A 22,320-nucleotide genomic window follows, 5' to 3' on the forward strand; every position below is an offset into this window, starting at 1 on the left:
CAGCAGAGGTGGAGACAACACGAACTCATGCTTAGCTTAATACAGATACACTTATGTACAGGAATATTTATAGGAAGGTATATATAAACGGGTTAGTATATACACATACCTATTTCTTCATTCTCTCAGATGAGGGGCCTACAAGCAATGACACCCCAGTTGCAACGAGCACATCAAGCACTCAGCACTTGATTTCTAATACCATTCTCCAAAATCAAGGAACCATGCTTCATGAAGAAATGGCTCCAAGTCTGTGGCAGAAAATACAGTTACAGATAGGTACACATACATATCCATGGATTACTAAACATCTTTATTTTTGTGTTCCGTCAGCTGAAAGGCCCTGAAAAAAAAAAATGCAATAGTAACAAGCACATCTAGTATGCAGACCTTAGGGTCAAATCATTTCCTATGTATCTATCTAGAGAGATATAAATATATATGGAGAAATGGCTAGCCCCCAACTGCAACAGCAAATATACAAGGTGAACATGGAGCTTATAGCACCAGAAGTGCTCACAAACAAATAAAAACTGACACTGATGAGGGTTATGTCAAATGGACTCAGGAACCAACTAAAGACGTCCCAAATGGCCAAAGCTGAATTTGAATAAGAAAATTAATAAACCACTATTTATTGGAGTATAACCCAAGGTTTAAATAATATCCAAGAATCTGCAATATTGATGCAAATAAAGGGCTAAAGGGGGGAGCAGAGATAAATGTCCCTTGTAGAAGAGCTACAAATAACTTATGTAGATACTGTACCCTCAAGAAAGGTGAAGCATAAACGCCTATTTATGTGTGACGTGTGCTTAATGACCTCCTTCCAAAGGGGCCAGCATGCATGAGAGAGACACAGGGGGGAGGAGAAAGGTCACCTTACAGTGGAGAAACCTGGCTAACTACTTCAGCCAGGTGATCAAAGTAAACAGAGATAAACCATGTTGATAGTACGTACCCTTGAGGTGAAATAATGAAAACAGTATTTTACCTTTGGTCTTCCTCCCCAAAATGGTAACCCCACTGTAAGCAGGAGGAAACAGATCCCAACGGAAGGGCATTCTACTGAGTTACCTGACCGGCACTCCAGAAAACTGGCCAGGTCATAAAACAAGAAAAGTTGAGAGGAACCATCACAACCAAGAAGAGCAAATGAGACCTGTCAACCTGTCTTGTGATATCCTGGAGGGAATCACACAAAAGAAAAATACTAGATAAAACTACAGACATCTGAATAGAGTATGGACTTTAATATTGGTTCATTAAATGCAACAAGTGTACCGTACTAAGATGTTAATAGGGAAGCTTGCATGTGGGGGTAACATGGTAACTCTAGATACTATGTTTTCAGTTTTTCTGTAAATCTATAACTGTTCTAAAAAAAATGAAGTCTACTAAAAGTAAAGTGATTAACTGAAATTGAAAATTTTTTTCAAAAATTAGGTGGGCAGTGCTTTGCCCCTCCACTTTGCCTTCTTTTCTCTTGGAACTTTATAAGGACGAGAAGCTGTTAAGCATCTCAGTATGTGCCACATTGGTTGCCAATGGTGTTGGACCATGGACTCGGCTGGTTCGTGAATTTCATTAATAGGTGTTACTCTAGACTTCTAGCTTTTGGCTAGGGTGTAAAATGATTCATTCCCAAGTAGGAAAGTGGGAATTTTCATATCTGAACTTTTAAGTATGAACTAGCATTTTACCTCAATAGGAAAATTATGCCTAATTTTTGTTTTTATAGAAATTACAGCTTAAGTAGATGATGATCAGTATTTATCTTCCCTATGTACTTTGGGTAATTGCAGGGGCAAAGTATTTATCATTCACATCGCATATATGAACCAAATAGGTTTTTCTCAATTCTTCAAACTTCCTCCTTTTGATCACAAGAGGTTTTCCACTCACAATTAACATACATTTTTGGGCTTTCTGCTCAGAGCCATTAAGTAGGATTCCAAATATCTATTCATTTGTAATTAACTCAAATTCTCATATTAAAATAGCCATACTTGTGTTTAAATGTGTACGTGTGCATTATCCAACACAGAAAAAGAAAATATCTGTCAACTAAAACATGTCAAAAGGCAAAGCCATCCTTCAGGGGAAAGTTTTTAATTATGTTGCTTAGGTAGAAAACATCCCCTATTTATTATTTTCCCTTGCTTAAAAATATCTACTGAAGTAGTCATCTTTTATTCAATAATTTCACTTTTTCCTGATATTAGAATATTTCTATTTAACGTTATGTCCCAGTTGTCTCAAGGCAATAATCAAAGCACAAAAAAATGACAGTATGTCTTGAGTATGCATAGTTTTTTTTTTTTTCAATTCAAGATGGTCTGTGTTCAATCTTACAAAATATTTAAGGAGGACTATTTTCAAAAGGCCTCAGAAATCAATGTTCTACTGTCTCTTCAGTACACCAGATAGTTTAGAAATGTTATTACAAAATAAACTGCATGTTTTGCTTTCTGACAGGCAGGCGATCGTGTATAAATCACAGTAATCCAATCATCATAGCCTCCTCAGGGCATTTCTGAATATATTTCACAATGTTTAAAAGAAAAAAATACAATTGATAACTACCTTTTAATAGAAAAATTAGAAGAGATAAATGAGATGAAAACAGAAGCAAATGATAAAAAAAATAGAGTATTGTTAACTCAAACCTCAATGCTTCCAAATTCCTCCTTTCAGGAGAATCTTTACCAATAGTGCATTCTGACAAGACATTTGCATATTGCTATACGGGGCAAGGAGCCAAGCAACCAAGAGGTAGAAGGTGGAGGGAAGCATGGAGGAAAGAACACCCGAATGAAGGGAGGTCAAAAGGCAGAGGTGATGATGGAGACACAGATGGGCAACACCACTCCAGGGCTTTGGAATCAGAACACGTCAGGGACTAACAGGCAAAGGTCAGCCCACAGAATGGAGTCTGAAGTAACACTGGATCAACCCACAGCTACAGTTAGGAGCTCGGAAACACAAAGGTCGTAGAAATCAAGATACAGGTACAACCCTCACAAGGGAGAGACAGGAAAGCAAGGAAAAAAAAAAAATCAGGAAATTCATAGGACCCAAGATTAATGGAGCAGTGTAAAGGAAGAACTGACCCAGGGATCAATTCTGCAGACTTGGAAGCTGAGTCCAGTTTCCTGCCCCTCTAAGGGCCAGGAACTAATCTGAATGAGGAAAGTCCACACCCAGCCAGAGCAGGGGAAGGAGCTGAAAAGCAAGCACATTTCAAAGCTTTCCCTAGCAAGTGTTCTCGGGGCGCCTGGGTGGCTCAGTGGTTAAGCGTCTGCCTTCGGCTCAGGTCAGGATCCCAGGGTCCTGGGATCGAGCCCCACATCGGACTCCCTGCTCAGAGGAGAGCCTGCTTCTCCCTCTCCCACTCCCCCTGCTTGTGTTCCCTCTCTCGCTGTGTCTGTGTGTCAAATAAATTTAAAAAAAAAAAAATCCTAGCAAGTGTTCTCATAGAATTTGTAATCCCCTTCCTCATCTCACACACCTAATTACTACACAATAGGACTATGGAGCTCAACCAGATTCCTCAGTTAAATCCACCACAAATGCGAATTCATACTCCAGTTCCTTTCTTCTCATATAAGTAAAAAACTTTCATAGAATTAAGTTCCTGGAAGATGAAAGGCATTCACTCATTGTGAATGAATTCATTGTGCTCTTACTACATATTTTTTTTAAATCTATAAACAAAATAAATTGTAAAATAATTTGATGAGAGTGACTCATAACAAAGAATTGAAATAATTTGTTTTCCAGAAGGGGACCGAAAATAAATCCTAGGATGTTCTCTAGGCTGGGGCAAGTATCTAGTTTTCTTTCCAGGTAACATATTTTTCAATTTCTAATGAACTTTTAAGATGGAAGACAGGCACTGTTTGCACTCCACAAAGATATTTTCTTGATCTTTAATGTGTGCTATGAATGAGTCTGGTGAGTGAGTACTGACTGTATGCCTCTAATTTGAGCAGGTCCCTGTGGCGAGGCAGCTTGAGGAAGCCTAAAGCCCTCTCCCCCCGCCTTGATTCACAACATGGCCTCCGGGCACATCATTCAACCGTACTGATTCGTTTCCACATTTCAAAGAGTATAAAATCCACGGTTTTCCATTCAAAGATTTAAATGTCTGGTTCACCGTCTCATTGAGGATGAATTTACAAGCTTATAGGAAAAAAAAAAAAAAAAGCTTTCCATGAAGGGCACCTGCCCCCACCTTCCTGGGGCTCACAAAGGATTCTCAGAGAACCTCTGGAGCTCTGCTCTACTTTTTCACATTTGATTTTGACTCAAATTCATTATTTCAATAAACATTTATTGGCTGTCTGCTACGTCAGCACTATACAGGTGACGGCTAGCACTGTAATTAAAATATTTTTAAGAGTGTCGTAACAGTGGGGACTATGGGAGCACCTAGACTTTTTGAGGGTTCCCAGAAAACTTTCTAGAAGAAGTGATATTTAAGCTGAGGTTTAAAAGTAAAGAGAATTTAGCTCCACAGAAATGAGAAGAAAAGATGTTCCAAGTCAGTTGAAACTTTCTGTGGTTCATTCTAGCTAGAATAAGGGAATTCAGTAGAGAATTGGAGAGGATAAAGAAAACGGGGTTCTGAACCATGAGGAGCCATTTGGTGAATGGCAAGAGCAAATAAATAGGCAGACATAGAGGAACCCCCATGTGAGAATGTGAAGAAGGATCAGAAATAAACCCTTTTCTCTGTGCTGTCATTGAAGCAAAGTGTGTTTTAAGAAGGTTAAAAACAGCAGGTAGGAGACTCAATATACAGTCAGACATGGGCCACACCATCAGTAGAAGTAGAACTCTGACCCACAACCTACAGCAGCCAGCCTGGGAAGCCAGACCACATCCTCTCCAGCAACAGGCCCCATACAGCCAAGACTTGACCAGTAACTGCCAGCTTCCCTAATTTTTGCCCTCACTTCCAATTGAGAACCAAGCAGAGAAAGGCAAATATTCTTCCCTAAGCAATCACGTAAGACACCCACTTCTACTCCACCCACATACTCCTTCTGCATGCCGACAGCCTCCAATCAGCACAGCCCGGAACCTTCCCTGTACCCCTGCCTGCCTTTGAGCCTCTGCCAAATACAAGTGATGACGATGGACTGCCTTGCTTTCGGAAATTCTAAAATAGCTTTTGCTTGTTCTCATTTGGGTGGTTTTCTCCTCCCCAGGTATCACTATCCCCCCCCCCCATTTTAAAGGAGCTTGACTGGAAGGGCAAGAGTATGAGCACAGAATCTGCCGAGATAGGAGCAGCCAACGCAAAGATCCCTGCCCAGTGGTTTCTAATCTCTAACAAATTGGACAGGGAGAGGAGTTTTTCTTAGGTCACTCAGAGAAGTAGGATGTTCTGAATCGAGTAAGGAGGACAAAGATGGCACCACTGGTTTATGGCCGTTACTGCTCCAGGGCACTAGAAGGAGGGCGAGCAGGTCGTCTTCCTAGAACTTCACTTGGTTTAGTCTTGACGTTGTCCTTACCCAGCATAGCCCTATCATTAAGAGCTTGGACTTTATAGGTAGCCCGTGTTCATAATCCCAGCTCCACCACTTACTATGCACCTTTAAAAAATAATAATAATAAGTCATTTACGGGCGCCTGGGTGGCTCAGTCCGTTAAGCCTCTGCCTTCAGCTCAGGTCATGATCCCAGGGTCCTGGGATCGAGCCCTGCATTGGGCTCCCTGCTCAGCGGGGAGCCTGCTTCTCCCTCTCCCTCTGTCACCCTCCCTGCTTGTGATCTCAAATCTCTAATAAAATCTTTCAAAAAACAAACATTTAGTTTCTCTGTGCCACAAATTCCTCAACTGTAAAACAGAGATAATAGCACTGTCCCTGTGGGTTGTTTTGACAATTGCTATTTGTAAAAGCCCGTAGAACACGCAGTAACGTATTAGTTACTATGTATTTCTTAAATATAATTACTCCTGTGTCTTCAGAGGATTGCTTAACTTGTATCACCTGCAAAAATAAACCTTCGAAGTCCAACTCAGTACCTCCAACTACCTAATTAACCGCCTTTCTTAAATGTCTCACAGGCAACTGTCCCACGAGAAAAATTATGTTCCACATCTATGGAATATGTTATATTTGATAGAAAAGTATATAGAAGTGGAGAAGAAAACTAAAATCACAATGCTTCCATGAGAGGCTTTTCTCCCTCTCCATGGGAGATTGCCCTCACTGTTCTCAAGCAAGGCTGGTGGATAGGAGTGGGGAAAACTTCTAAAGAGTATCAGTGAGAAAGCGCATACAGGGGCACCTGGGTGGCTCAGTCGGTTAAGCATCTGCCATTGGCTCAGGTCATGATCTCAGGGTCCTGGGGCTGAGCCCCACGTCGGGCTCTCTGCTCGGCAGGGAGTCTGCTCATCCCTCGGTCCCTCCCCCCAGCTGTGTACACTCTCACTCTCTCAAGTAAAATCTTCACACACACACACACACACAAAAGTGCAAACATGCCACAAGAAGGTATCTGGTTGCTATGGTTACTGATACTGTGATGCAGCTCCTGGCCTCCCCAGGTTTCAGGATTACTATTCTAAAGCCACACACCTATGCGGTGATGTCATGTTCTCAGGTGACAGATCTGAACCAGGATCATGACTCCTCATCTACACTCCAGAATCACAGGGCACAACAGGCTGTCCTTGGTTCCATGCTCCCTCTCCCAGGAAGGAGCCCACCAAAGCCCCAGGCTGCCCATGAAGAGACTTGCCAGCCACTCGTTGGACTACTTTTCACCTTTACACAGCTACTTTCTCCAAGTGCTCTCAACCAGAATTTCTCTATTTCTCTCATCTTTCCACTTCTTGCAGAGCCAAAGCCATCACTGTGATCCCATCCACCACCAGCCCCTCAATATCTTGCAATAGCCCACCAGCAACCGGGGCTTAACCCAAATGCAGTGAAACAACTTATGGTGCAATTTTTGTTCAATGCCTGTCTCTTCTATTGGACTCTCAGCCCCGTGGGAGCATATTCCAGGCTGGACTGGGGGTCTGCTAAAGGCTTTGTGGATAAATATTTGGGAGCTATGGAAAAGAAAGAAGGATCTGGACAGAGTCTATCACAGATAATGGAATATTAAGAGTCTGCTTAACGGTTTCTCTTTTTAAACTTGATACTAAGAAAACACTGAATTGGCTGTCAAGTGATCATAGGCACTGATGGCTAAGAAACTAAGTTTACTAGAACAGCTGATAAATATTCTGCATTTAGGTAAGCCAGCCATAGGGCAAGTAAACAACTGTCAGATGTTTGTCAGAGCAACTGTGTTTTAGTTTCGCTGAGTCCAGCAACGCTCCCAGGGCATCCTGGCCGGTACAGGAAATCAGTACAGGAAATGAGCACAGGAAATGAGCAGGCAGGGAGTACAATCTACTGTAAACACTTCCAACAGTCTCAGGAAAAAAGTTTCATGGAAAACGTTCAACCGACTTCTCGCAAAAGAGTGATGAAGGTCACAGGATACATGCTCACCTTTCTTTAGACTTCATGCCGTTTTGGTGCAGGCTTTGTGAGGTTTTTCAGGGCGATTTTAAAACTATGTTCTGCATCTTGGATGTTGTAACCCTTGAGCCCCCCTCAGAGAACCACAGACATAAGGGTATGGGGGGGTGGGAGTGAACACGGCCAACGCAGAGACTTTTTAAACTGTCAAACACTAGTGCGGACACTCAAGGAAATGCTTTTGCAGATTCCCCTTTTCCTTTTATGCAGCACTGCTCCTCTCCTATTTCTTCAGTTTTAGGAAAATCTCAAAACACGGACATCTATCCAGACTATGTCAGCACCCCAGGCAGTCAAGTTCTCAAGCTGTTTACATGGTGACCATAGTGTCCAAACACCTGAGAAAGCCATCCTAAGTCACAGCGCCATGCTGTAATTCTCTTTTCTGTGAGGGTATATGAGCAGACATTAAGCAACCTGGCAAGAAAATCCCAAAAGATGATAACGCATTTATGTTACTCAGGCTGGCTCAGAATTACAACTGGCCTTTAGGGGAGCATAGCTCATTTGTGTAACTCTTTCAGCAGCTCTCCAAACGCAAGACTATCGGAAGCAGAGTAAAAAGTGTGCCTGCAAATTAATTGCCTAAATATTTTGAAAGGCTGGAAAGTCAAAGGGCAAGTTCTTAAAATAGTATATGGACTTAGTGACAATTTTATCTGTGCATCAATGTGCTCTCTCCCCAAATAACCACATTCCGTAGTCTAAATGAGAAGGAATTTTTAAGTGGACTCAAAAAATAAGGACACTGTTACATGTTTAAACTTCTGCTTCTCTTAACATCTTACATTCCCTTTAGGAATTTACAGAAAACTGTCAGGAAAGAAGGAGCAGTCTAATCCTTCATCTGAGTAGCACAGACGAAAGGCAACAACTCATAGGCCAGATTTACATGTATGAGGCTTATTGGGGAGTGCTGTGGGTTGAACGGTGTCCCCTTTATCTGCAAATAGGGTCTCTGAAGATTTAATCGAGTTACGGCCATTCGGCTGGGCCCTAACCTAGTAAGATGGTACCCATGTAAGAAAGGAGAGACACACAGGCTGAGACAGACGCGGTGAAGCCACACAGGGATGCCGTGTAACAACCGACAGAGATACTGTGAAAATGCACCTGCAAGCCAAGGAATCTCAGGGGCTGAGAGCAACACGAGAATGTAAAAGGCAGGCATGGAACAGATTCTCCCCTGGAGCCTTCAGAGAACTTGGCCCTGTTGACAACTTCAATTCTGGATTTCTAGCCTCCAGGGCAGAGAGAAAAATGACTGTTTAAGCCACCTGGTTTGTGGTGCTTTGTTCTGGCAACCTTTAGAAACTAACACCAAGTGTGTTCTCCGAAGTAACACCCAAATGGCAGTTAGGGCACAACTGGGCAGGGGAAGAAACAGTGAAGCAGGACCTCAGTTAATCTCACCAGGAACCTGGAGCTGCAGAGGTCCCATCAGGTTTTTCCCCAAAAGAGGCGAACTGGGCATTTGTTCTCCCTCACCGACCAGCCATTTGGATGGAGGCCACACAAGGATGGAATCCCGCAGCCAAGAATGATGCCTGGACTCAGCTATGAGCTGTTTTTGAAGGGCTTTTTATCTTTGTTAAATAATATTTTTATAGGGACGCCTGGGTGGCTCAGTCGCTTAAGAGTCTGCCTTAGGTTCAGGCCATGATCCCACCAGGGTCCTGGGATCGAGCCCCACATCAGGCTCCTTGCTCAGTGGGGAGCCTGCTTTTTCTTCTGTCTGCCACTCCCCCTGCTTGTGCTCTCTCTGACAAAGTCTTTAAAAAGAAATATTTTCATAATGCTAAAATACTTAATATTTCTATTTCCCAAATCTCAATATTTTGGTCTGTTTATTGTCTTACAGGATTATAATCATCTGTATATAATATCAGCAACATATTACATTTATCTTTTAATCAAATTATGAATATCGGGGACCCAACTGTTTATTCTAAGTTGTTGGTCATTTTCTATACAATGCTCTTTCCCCAGTGATTAGTTATACCATAAATTCACATAGATGTCTATTTCTAAACCATCTATTCTTTCATGAAATCCTGTTTGCATCAATACATGATTGTTACTTTATACAATTTGACCTTGTACCTTACACATTCCTTTGGTTTTATTTCACCACATATACTTGCAGAGAAACTTAAATTCAACAGGCTCATTTTCAAAACATTCAGTGGGAAATTCATTGATTGTACTCCATTTTTAGATTAGCTTTATGATATCTGACACCTTCACAGTATTGATTCTTTCTATTGAAACTTTCTTGGTGAAATTCTATAGGTTTCTTCACATCGAGCTTTTTGATGCTTTTGACAATTTCTGTACTTGTTAACTTGAAATTTATTCTCAGGTATAAGAGCCCTTGGTGCTATGTTAAAACCTGGGTTTTTGTTTTCCTTTCATTATATTTGTCAATTTATCATTCGTATATTTGCTAGTTGTCCTTATCTCCAACCACTTTTCCAAATTATTGGAGGGTCAGATTTTTTAGAGAGAAAAATCCTGTCATCCTATTATGTCAGTATAGTATCATTCCTATGATGATCGTCCTGTTCCTATTTGACTTAGAAGGGTTCTAAAATTTAAATTTAAATTACCAGGTCTTAGGATATTTTGACAATTTTTTTTCAAGGTAATAAAGTTTGTTCGCCAGCTTATAAAATAATTATTATTTTTGGCTCTTAGAGGTACCTTTGTTTTTTGTTTTTAATTTGACAACAGGTCACTGAGGAGTCGGGCTCCAGACCAAAATCCTATGGGTGATCCCTCAGGCGAACCCCAATCAATTATGAAGGCTTTACCTGCCCTCCTCATGGCAGACATGGTGCATAGAAATGCAGTGCAGTCTCTGGAGGGAGTTTCAGTCAAGGATCCAGCCCCCAACCCTGCCAGCCAGCCATGTTCACAGGAATACTTGCACTCCATGCCTAGGCCTTAGGCACCTCCATTCACGGGTTGCCCTTGACCAAGACATTTCTCCAGTGCCGCTGCGTAGACCCCCTTGGAGTAAGGACTTGAAGATACCGTTCTCCACCAGGACTCCATCCTCAGCCTTTTTCCTCACCTACTCATCCCCTCCTCCAACCTTTTCCTAGTCCCCAGGTCCACAAAATGGCAGAGTCATTTGCTCATGGCTTTGATGTTGAGGTATTTCAATAGCACATATAGAAATTTTTCTTCATTTTTACAAAACCTGAGCATCTTTAATGAGGGGTTTAAAAAACGGCATTTTTGACAGCTGAATATTTCAATTTTCGTATTTACTAAATGTTATGTTGTTACCTTTTCTGTTATTTTTCCTCAATTTTTCCAGTATTTTAAGTATCAGATTTCTATTTTCCAATGTTATTAAAACTTTAACTTTTATTTTCTATTAATGTTGGGAAATTCAGTATCCATAACAGTCAACTAATCAAAAAGAAACAACACTTTTAGTTAGCACCACAGAAATCTTACTGAAATCTAATTTTTATGCCAGATTTTTTCTATTATGCTTTGGCTCTTTTAAAAATCCTGTAGACTTCAAAGTCACACGGTATCAGCATTTACTTGTTTTGCATAATGATTTAAAATCTAGGTGTACCATTTTCTTTTCCAAATATGTTTTTTTTTTTAAAAAAGATCATTTGAGACACACACACACACAGTGTGTGACCGTATGAGCAAGGGGAGGGGCAGAGGGACAAGAAGAAGCTGACTTCCCCCTGAGCAGGAGCCCCATACAGGGCTCCATCGCAGAACCGTGGGATCACAACCTGAGACAAAGGCAGATGCTTAACCTACTGAGCTGCCCAGGTGCCCCCAAGTATTCTCTCTTATAACCCATGATATCCTGTCTCATTCCTTTTAGGCTTGGTTGTATTCTTAGGATTTTGTTTGTTTGTTTGTTTTGGGGCAAAGTTGATAAAGAGGTAAGATTTCAGATTCAATACATTATTTCTATTTTCTCATACCATTTAAATGACAATTTGCCTGAGCACAGCATTACAGATGGTCTATAAGCTTGATAAAAATTGGAGAACTGCATAATACAAGTAGTAGGTATGTATGGATATGGGCACTAGGAACGCTCGTGCATGCCCACTAGGAGGTAAACTAGTGTAGCCATACTGGAAAACTGCCTTGCACTACTTAATCAAGTTTTATGAATTATGACCTATTAACTCCATTTATATATTTGCATGACAAAAATTTTGCTTATATCCAAATGAAGACATACATGCATGAGAACTCCTCTACAGTGTTATCTGTTGAAGTGGCCAATTAAAGGCAAATGAGGTGACACTAATAGAGCAGATAGCTTTTTTTTAAAAGACTGTTTATTTATTTGAGAGAGAAAGAGAGCACGAGAGAGGGGGAGGGTCAGAGGGAGAAGCAGACTCCCCGCTAAGCAGGGAGCCTGACTTGGGGCTCAATCCCAGGACCCTGAAATCATGACCTGAGCCGAAGGCAGTTGCTTAACCAACTGAGCCACCCAGATGCCCCAACAGATAATTTAAATATAGTAAATATGCACAAAGTTAAAAATTAAATGTTTCTTGCTTGGTAAACACACACACACACACACACACACACACACACACACACACACACACGGAGAAAAAGATAAAATACAAAGAAATCTATATAAGAATCCCTAGTAACATATAGGCTACCAAGACTAAATCAGGAATAGGAAATCTGTACTGTCCAACCGTGAAAGATTTAATCAGTAACCAAAAACATCGCAACAAAGCAAAGTCTAGGACCAGATTGCTTCATTAGTGAATTTTACCAAACATTTCAAGATTATTGCCAATCCTTCTCAAGCTACCAAAATTTAAAAAGGGAACACACCCAAACTCATATTCTAAGGCTAGCATTACCCTGACACTGAGGCCAGCTAAGTAAACTTCAAGAAAAGTACAGACCAATATCCCTGATGAATATAAATGCTAAAATTCTCATCAGAATATTAGCAAACCGAATTCAGCCAGTCCATTAAAAGAACCATACACCACAATTAAATGAGATCTGAGATTAAAACTGGTTCAAAATACATGCGCGCGCACTCACACACACACACACACACACACACACACACACAAAATCAATGTTATACACTACACTAATAGAACATAAAAATTATCAACTACATAGATGCAGAAAATGATTCTGACAAAATTCAATGGCCAGTCATGATTAAAAACTCTCAAAAAGTCGGATATAGAAGTAACATACCTCAACACAAAGGCTAAGACAAGCTCACAGCTACCATATTCATAAAAAGGTAAAAGCTTTTCCTCTAAGATCAGAAAAAAAGGTGGCCATTCTCACTACTCTTAGTCAACATTAGTACTGAAAGTACTAGCCAGAATTATCCGGCAAGATAAATAAAAGGCCTCCAAAACGGAAATAATTGTCTTTGTTTGCAGATATCATACATATAAAAAACCCTAAAAACACCACCAAAAAGAAAAAAAAAAACCTTGTTAGAACGGGTCAACAAATTCAGTAAAGTTGCAGGATATAAAACCAACATACATGAGGTGCAATAAAAAATGGAGGCTCTAACTGTTGGAATAAATGAGGCAAAAGAGAGAATCAGTGATATAGAAGACCAAATGATGGAAAATAAAGAGGCTGAGAAAAAGAGAGTTAAACAACTACTGGATCACAGGGGCAGAATTTGAGAGATAAGTGATACCATAAGATGAAACAACATTAGAATATTTGGGATCCCAGAAGAAGAAGAAAGAGAGAGAGGGGGGAAGAAGGTATATTGGAGCAAATTATAGCAGAGAATTTCCCTAATTTGGGGAAGGACACAGTCATCAAAATCCAGGAGGCACAGAGAACCCCTCTCAAAAATCAATAAAAAGAGGTCAATACACCACCATCTAATAGTAAAACTTACGAGTCTCAGAGACAAAGAGAAAATCCTGAAAGCAACTCAGGAGAAGAGATCTGTAACCTACAATGGTAGAAACATTAGACTGGCAACAGACCTATCCACAGAGACATGGCAGGCCAGAAAGGACTGGCATGATATCTTCAGAGCACTAAGCGAGAAAAATATGCAGCCAAGAATACTATATCCAGCTAGGCTGTCATTGAAAATTGAAGGAGAGATAAAAAGCTTCCAGGACAAAAAAAAAAACAAAAAAAAAAAAAAAAAAAACTAAAGGAATTTGCAAACACAACACCAGCCCTCCAAGAAATACTGAAAGGGGTCCTCTAAGCAAAGAGAGAGCCTACAAGCAGCATAGACCAGAAAGGAACACAGACAATATACAGTAACAGTCACCTTACAGGCAATACAATGGAACTAAATTCCTATCTTTCAAATAGTTACCCTGAATGTAAATGGGCTAAATGCCCCAATCAAAACACACAGGCTATCAGATTGGATAAAAAAAAAAAAAAGAAGACCCATCGATATACTGTCTGCAAGAGACTCATTTTAGACCCAAAGACACCCCCAAATTGAAAAAGGGGGGGTCGAAAACCATTTACCATGCTAATGGACACCAAAAAGAAAGCTGGGGTGGCAATCCTTATATCACACAAATTAGATTTTAAACCAAAGACTGTAATAAGAGATGAGGAAGGACACTATAGCCTACTTAAAGGGTCTATCCAACAAGAAGATCTAACAATTGTAAATACCTATGCCCCTAACATGGGAGCAGCCAATTAAATAAGGCAGTTAATAACAAAGCAAAGAAACACATCAACAATACAATAATAGTGGGGGACATTAACACCCCCCTCACTGAAATGGACAGATCATCTAAGCAAAAGATCAACAAGGAAATAAAGACCTTAAATGACACACTGGAACAAATGGACTTCACAGACATATTCAGAACACTCCATCCCAAAGCAATGGAATACACATTCTTCTCTAGTGCCCATGGAACATTCTCCAGAACAGATCACATCCCAGGTCACAAATCACGTCTCAACCCGTACCAAAAGACTGGGATCATTCCGTGCATATTTTCAGACCACAGTGCTTTGAAACTAGAACTCAATCACAAGAGGAAAGTCAGAAAGAACTCAAATACATGGAGGCTAAAGAGCATCCTACTAAAGAATGAATGGGTCAACCAGAAAATTAAAGAAGAATTTAAAAAATTCATGGAAACCAATGAAAATGAAAACACAACTGTTCAAAATCTTTGGGATACAGCAAAGGCAGTCCTAAGAGTCCTAAGAGGAAACTATATAGCAATACAAGCCTTTCTCAAGAAACAAGAAAGGTCTCAAAAACACAACCTAACCCTACACCTAAAGGAGCTGGAGAAAGAACAGCAAATTAAGCCTAAACCCAGCAGGAGAAGAGAAATAATAAAGATCAGAGCAGAAATCAATGAACTAGAAACCAAAAGAACAGTAGAACAGATCAACGAAACTAGGAGCTGGCTCTTTGAAAGAATTAACAAGATTGATAAACCCCTGGCCAGACTTATCAAAAGGAAAAGAGAAAAGACCCAAATCAACAAAATCATGAATGAAAGAGGAGTGATCACAACCAATACCAAAGAAATACAAACAACTGAAAGAACATGTTATAAGCAACTCTACGCCAGCAAATTAGATAATCTGGAAGAAATGTATGCATTCCTAGAGATGTATCCACTACCAAAACTGAACCAGGAAGAAATAGAAAACCTGAACAGACCTATAACCACTAAGGAAATTGAAGGAGTCATCAAAAATCTCCCAACCAAAGCCCAGGGCCAGATGGCTTCCCAGGGGAATTCTACCAAACATTTCAAGAAGAATTAATACCTACTCTTCTGAAACTGTTCCAAAAAATAGAAATGGAAAGAAAACTTCCAAACTCGTTTTATGAGACCACCATTACCTTGATTCCCAAACCAAAGACCCCATCAAAAAGAATTACAGACCAATATCCCTGATGAACATGAATGTAAAAATACTCACCAAATTCTAGCCAATAGGATCAAACAGTACATTAAAAGGATTATTCACCATAACCAAGTGGGATTTATCCCTGGGCTGCAAGGTTGGTTCAACATCCGCAAATCAATCAATGTGATACAATACATTAATAAAAGAAAGAACAAGAATCATATGATCCTCTCAACAGATGCAGAAAAAGCATTTGACAAAGTACGCATCCTTTCTTGATCAAAACTCTTCAGAGTATAGGGATAGAGGGTACATACCTCAATATCATAAAAGTCATCTATGAAAAAACCACAGTGAATATCATTCTCAATGGGGAAAACCTGAGAGATGTCCCCCTAAGGTCAGGAACGCGGCAGGGATGTCCACTATCACCACTGCTATTCAACAAAGTATTAGAAGTCCTAGTCACAGCAATCAGACAACAAAAAGAAATCAAAGGCATCCAAATCGGCAAAGGAGAAGTCAAACTCTCACTCTTTGCAGATGATATGATACTTTATGTGGAAAACCCAAAAGACTCCACCCCAAAACGCTAGAACTCATACAGGAATTCAGTAAAGTGGCAGGATATAAAATCAATGCACAGAAATCAGTGGCATTCCTATACACCAAGACGGAAGAAAGAGAAATTAAGGAGTCGATCCCATTTACAATTGCACCCAAAACGATAAGATACCTAGGAATAAATCTAACCAAAGAGGCAAAGAATCTGTACTCAGAAAGCTATAGAATACTCATGGAAGAAATTGAGGAAGACACAAAGAAATGGAAAAACATTCCATGCTCATGGATTGGAAGAATATTGTGAAGATGTCAATGCTACCTAGAGCAATCTACACATTCAATGCAATCCCTATCAAAATACCACCCACTCTTTTCAAAGAAATGGAACAAATAATCCTAAAATTTGTATGGAACCAGAAAAGACCCCGAATAGACAGAGGAATGTTGAAAAAGAAAAGCAAAGCTGGCAGCATCACAATTCCAGACTTCCAGCTCTATTACAAAGCTGTCATCATCGAGACAGTATGGTACTGGCACAAAAACAGACACATGGATCAATGGAACAGAAGAGAGAGCCCAGAATGGACCCTCAACTCTATGGTCAACTCATCTTTGACAAAGCAGGAAAGAATGTCCAATGGAAAAAAGACAGTCTCTTCAACAAATGGTGTTGGGAAAATTGGACAGCCCATGCAGAAGAATGAAACTGGACCATTTCCTTATACCACACACAAAAATAGACTCCAAATGGTTGAAAGACCTAAACGTGAGACAGGAGTCCATCAAAATCCTAACGGAGAACACAGGCAGCAACCTCTTCGACCTCAGCCACAGCAACTGCTTCCTAGAAACATCGCCAAAGGCAAGGGAAGCCAGGGCAAAAATGAACTATTGGGATTTCATCAAGATAAAAAGCTTTTGCACAGCAAAAGAAACAGTCCACAAAACCAAAAGACAACCGACAGAATGGGAGAAGATATTTGCAAATGACATATCAGATAAAGGGCTAGTATCCAAAATCTATAAAGAACTTATCAAACTCAACACCCAAAGAACAAATAATCCAATCCAGAAATGGGCAGAAGACATGAACAGACATTTTTCCAAAGAAGACATCCAAATGGCCAACAGACACATGACAAAGTGCTCATCATCGCTCGGCATCAGGGAAATCCAAATCAAAACCTCAACGAGATATCACCTCACACCAGTCAGAATGGCTAAAATTAACAAGTCAGGAAAGGACAGATGTTGGCAGGGATGTGGAGAAAGGGGAACCCTCCTACACTGTTGGTGGGAATGCAAGCTGGTGCAACCCCTCTGGAAAACAGTATGGAGGTTCTTCAAAAAGTTGAAAATAGAGCTGACATACGATCCAGCAATTGCACTACTGGGTATTTACCACAAAGATACAAATGTAGGGATCTGAAGGGGTACGTGCACTCTGATGTTTAGAGCAGCAATGTCCACAATAGCCAAACTGTGGAAAGAGCCAAGATGTCCAATGACAGATGAATGGATAAAGAAGATGTGGTATATATACCCAATGGAATATTATGCAGCCATCCAAAAGAATAAAATCTTGCCATTTGCAACGACGTGGATAGAACTGGAGAGTGTTATGCTGAGCGAAATAAGTCAATCAGAGAAAGACATGTATCAGATGACCTCACTGATATGAGGAATTCTAATCTCAGGAAACAAACTGAGGGTTGCTGGAGTGGTAGGGGGTGGGAGGGATGGGGTGGCTGGGTGATAGACTTTGGGGAGGGTATGTGCTATGGTGAGTGCTGTGAATTGTGTAGGACTGTTGAATCACAGATCTGTACCTCTGAAACAAATAATACATTATATGTTAAAAAGAAAAGAAGAAGAAGAAGATAGCAGGAGGGGAAGAATGAAGGGGGGTGAGATTGGAGGGGGAGGCGAACCATGAGAGACTATGGACTCTGAGAAACAAACTGAGGGTTCTAGAGGGGAGGGGGTTGGGAAGATGGGTTAGTCTGGTGATGGGTATTAAAGAGGGGACGTTCTGCATGGAGCACTGAGTGTTATATGCAAATAATGAATCATGGAACACTACATCAAAAACTAATGATGTAATGTATGGTGATTAACATAAGAAAAGTTCCAATTTAGTAACTTAAAAAAAAAAAACAACATACATAACTGATTTCTATACACAAACGACAAAATACCTTAAAATGATAAAATAATCCCATTCACAATAGCATCAAAAAGAACAAAATTCCTAGAATAAGTTTAACCAAGGAGATAAAAGATCTGTATGCTGAGACATCCAAGACTTTAATGAAAGGAACAGAGGAGGACACAAAAAGATTTTCAGAAATAAGATTGTTAAAATGTCCATATTACCCCCAAAGCCCTCTTTAGATTTAGTGTAAACCTTATCAAAATTCCACTGGCATTTTTCACAAATACACTAAAAAAAAAAATCCCAAAATTTGTATAGAACCACAAAAGACTCCAAATAAACAAAGCAATCTTAAAAGGTAACAAAGCTGGAGACACCACACTTCCTGATTCCAAGTGGTATTAGAAAGCTAGCCTCATCAAAACAGTATGGTAGTGGCATAAAAAGAGACACAGACCAATGGAACAGAACTGAGCCCAGAAATAAACCCCTGATACATGATCAAATAGAGTATTTGGCAAGGGAGCCAAGAATACTCAACGGGAAAAGAATAATCTCTTCAATAAATGGTTTTGGGAAGACTGGAGAACTACATGCAGAAAAATATAATTGAACCCCTATCTTACACTACTCACAAAAATTAACTCAGAATGGATCAAAGATTTAAACATAAGACCTGAGGGCGCCTGGGTGGCTCAGTTGGTTAAGCGACTGCCTTAGGCTCAGGTCATGATCCTGGAGTCCCAGGATCAAATCCCGCATCGGGCTCCCTGCTCAGCAAGGAGTCTGCTTCTCCCTCTGACCCTCCCCTCTCTCATGCTCTATCTCATTCTCTCTCTCTCTAATAAATAAAATCTTAAAAAAAAATAAACATAAGACCTGAAACCATAAAACTCCTAGAAGAAAACAGAGGAAAACTCCTTGACATTGGCCTTGGCAATAAGTTTTGGATATAACCACAAAAGCACAACAAAAGCAAAAACTAGCAAGTGGGACCACAAACTACAAAGCTTCTGTACAAAAATCATAAAGCCAATCTATAGAATGGGAGAAAAATTTGCAAATCATTTGTCTAAGAGATTAGTATCCAATATACATGAGAACCCATTCAACTCAGTTGCAAAAATAAGAGAATGAGCAAAGGAACTGAAAAAATGTTCCAAAGGTAACATAAAAATGGCCAACAGTACAATAAAAGAAGCTCAAGATCACTAATCAGGGAAATGCAATGAATTCAAAAGCACCTTGCACCTGTTAGAATAGCTATATGGATCACAAGAAATAAGTATTGGCAATGATATGGAGAAAAGGGAACCTTGTTCTCTGTTGATGGGAATGTAATTTACACAGCTCTGTGGAAGCCAGTATGGAGGTACTTCAGAAAGTTAAAACAGAACTATACGTATGATCCAGCAATTCCACTTCCGGGTATATATACGAAGTACACAAAATGACTCTGTTTAAGAGTGATGCAGGCATTACTGAGGCTTTATTCTCTATGACCAAGATACGGAAACAATCTAAGTGCCAGTCAATGGATGAACTGGATAAAGATGTGGTACATAAACACAATGGAATCTTATTCAGCCGTGAGAAAAATCCTGTCATTTGAGACATGTATTGACCTTGAGGGCATTATGCTAAGGGAAGTCAGACAGAAAAACAAATACTGTATATTATTTATATGTGGAATCTAAAAAGGCCAAACTTGTAAAAACAGTAGAATGGTGATTCTCAGGGGCTGGGGGAAGTGGGGAGATGTTAGACAAAGGGTACAAGCTTCCAGTGAATTCATGAGTAAGTTCTGGGGATCTCATATGCAGCATGTGATGACAGCTGACAACACAGTACTGTATACTTGAAAGTTGCTAAGAGAATAGAACATAAATGGTCTTACCACCCCCCCCATGATAATTATGTGATGGGATACAGGTGTTAACACAGAATAGTAATTTCATAATACATGTGTATCAAATCAAGCTGCACATCTTAAAGTTATGCCATTTGTATTATCTCAACTAGAAAAATGAGATTCCAAAAACAAGTTCTTGGACATCTGTCAATCCTACTTTTTAAAGGTTTGATTAATGCATTGCTTTTTGTTAATTTGTTCCTCCTGCTTATAACCACGAGGATTGCACAATAATCCTCATAAAGTCACTTGTAGGGGATTACACAAGTATATCCTTCATTCTAAAATCTTTATAAATTTTAGTCTTTTTTTCCCAAATTAGGAGTTCTTAAAGTAGGCATAATATATTGGTGTTTCTTATTCCTAATCGTATTTGTTTTTAATCTTTTGTTCTTGAAGTTTTACCTAAACATTAGTATCTTAAAGAAGCTACAGAGATGTAGAATAGAGATTACTTAAGCAAATGCTTACAGAACTATAACAAACATTGACAAACATTTATGCACAGGGTTATTTCCCTTTGAAGACCTCATTATGAACAGACATATGGAGAGAAGATAATTGTGACCAATTATTCGGGAATTAGTATGTGTTTTTAAAGAAAAAAAATGTGTATGAATAATCCTGGAGATGAGCAGTTAGGGGAAATAGGACTACAATTCATCCCCATACTTTTAAAACCACATTTATTCCTAGTGCTTTTTAAAATAAATGGTATGCAGTTATTCCTATCAGACAAGCATGGATGGATACTCGCCAAACATGATTTCAAATATAACTTATCAGTTACAAATAATTTTAAGTCTTTTAGAAAACATACAATATTACAGGTCATAAAAATTTACTTCTCTGTGGACGTGTGATTAAATAGTAAAAGAAAATTGGTCCCACCATCAGTTATGTTTTGAAAAGGAAACCATCATGAAATATTTTAGAAAATGTTAAATCTAAGAAACAAAGGATAATAGTGGCTACATGGAATTCTCCAGCACTCTAGAAAACCGTTTTATCCAACAGGGCAACTAGAAGTACCCCCACAGACTCCCCATTTTCACTACCATGTTTCAATTTTCTCCACAAAACTCATCACAGCTGACACAATATATATATGGCAATCCAACACAGTGATTAAGAACACCATATAGAGCCTCGTGGATCATTTGGGCGGACTTTGGTTTTTAACTCGAGTAAAATGAGAGGCATTGGAGAATTTAAGCAGAGAAATGAAATGGCCTGACTTATATCATAAAGGGATCAGCAGAGGCTCTTATTGGGGCATATACAGAAGCAAGGAGACCAGGCAGGAGGGTGACAGTTCAGGGAGCAAGCGGTGAACGTCCATCTCCAACATCAGAAGTGAAGACTACATCCATAAAGCAACCGCTCAACCAGCTCAACAGTTAAGGATTTGTCACAGGGATCTGAACTTAATTGATACAACAGAGAAGATGAGAGGCAGAGTGAGAAAAAAAATATATCTAGGTATTCTCGTGTTTCTACTTCTGACTGGATCCTGACTGGTACCGGTTGCGAGGTAAATAAGGTTGAGGAAACTTTACAGAGTAAAATAAAGATGATCTAATCACTGATTTGATGGGAGTGAGGTGGTCTACAGGTAATGAACTGGATGGTGTGGCATTTATCAAGATTGCTCACGTGACAGAGATAGCTGGTTTACACGGAGAAGCCCAGTCCCCAGCTGAATCGAATGTTTGATCCTACAGTAGATTCAGTCAACATCTATTGGAGTGTTGGATTGAGAACCAAAAGTGGAGTTAGAAAATGAACATTCTAAGAGCTAAGGGAAGTACTACAGGAAAAAAAAAATGGGATCCAGGAGCCAAAATTTGAAGATAGAAGCAGTGAACTGTGTCAGCTGCAGCAAAGAGTTTAAATAAGAAACTGAAAGTCCTCTTTTATATCTAACAATTAGAAACTTACTAATGACCTTAGTAGAGCAGTTTACATTTACAATTATTTTTATGAGCAAATAGGTAATGAAGAACAGTGCCCCAAACGGAGATCATCGTGTCATGATTTTGTGCATTGCATAAAATCTAGCTGAGAAAAGGATCTTTAAAAATATGGCTTCTAGGGGCAACTGGGTGGCTCAGTCGGTTAGGTGGCTGCCTTCAGCTCAGGTCATGATCTCGGGACTCCGGGGTCCCTGCTCAGTGGGGAATCTGCTTCTCCCTCCACCCCTCACCCCACTTGTGCGCATGCACACGTGCACTGTGTCAAATAAATATCTTTTAAAAATATGGC

This window comes from Callorhinus ursinus, unplaced genomic scaffold (assembly GCF_003265705.2).
Source record: "Callorhinus ursinus isolate GAN/ISIS: 27379988/994484 unplaced genomic scaffold, GSC_fseal_2.0 scaffold11, whole genome shotgun sequence".
NCBI classification, from domain to species: domain Eukaryota; kingdom Metazoa; phylum Chordata; class Mammalia; order Carnivora; family Otariidae; genus Callorhinus; species Callorhinus ursinus.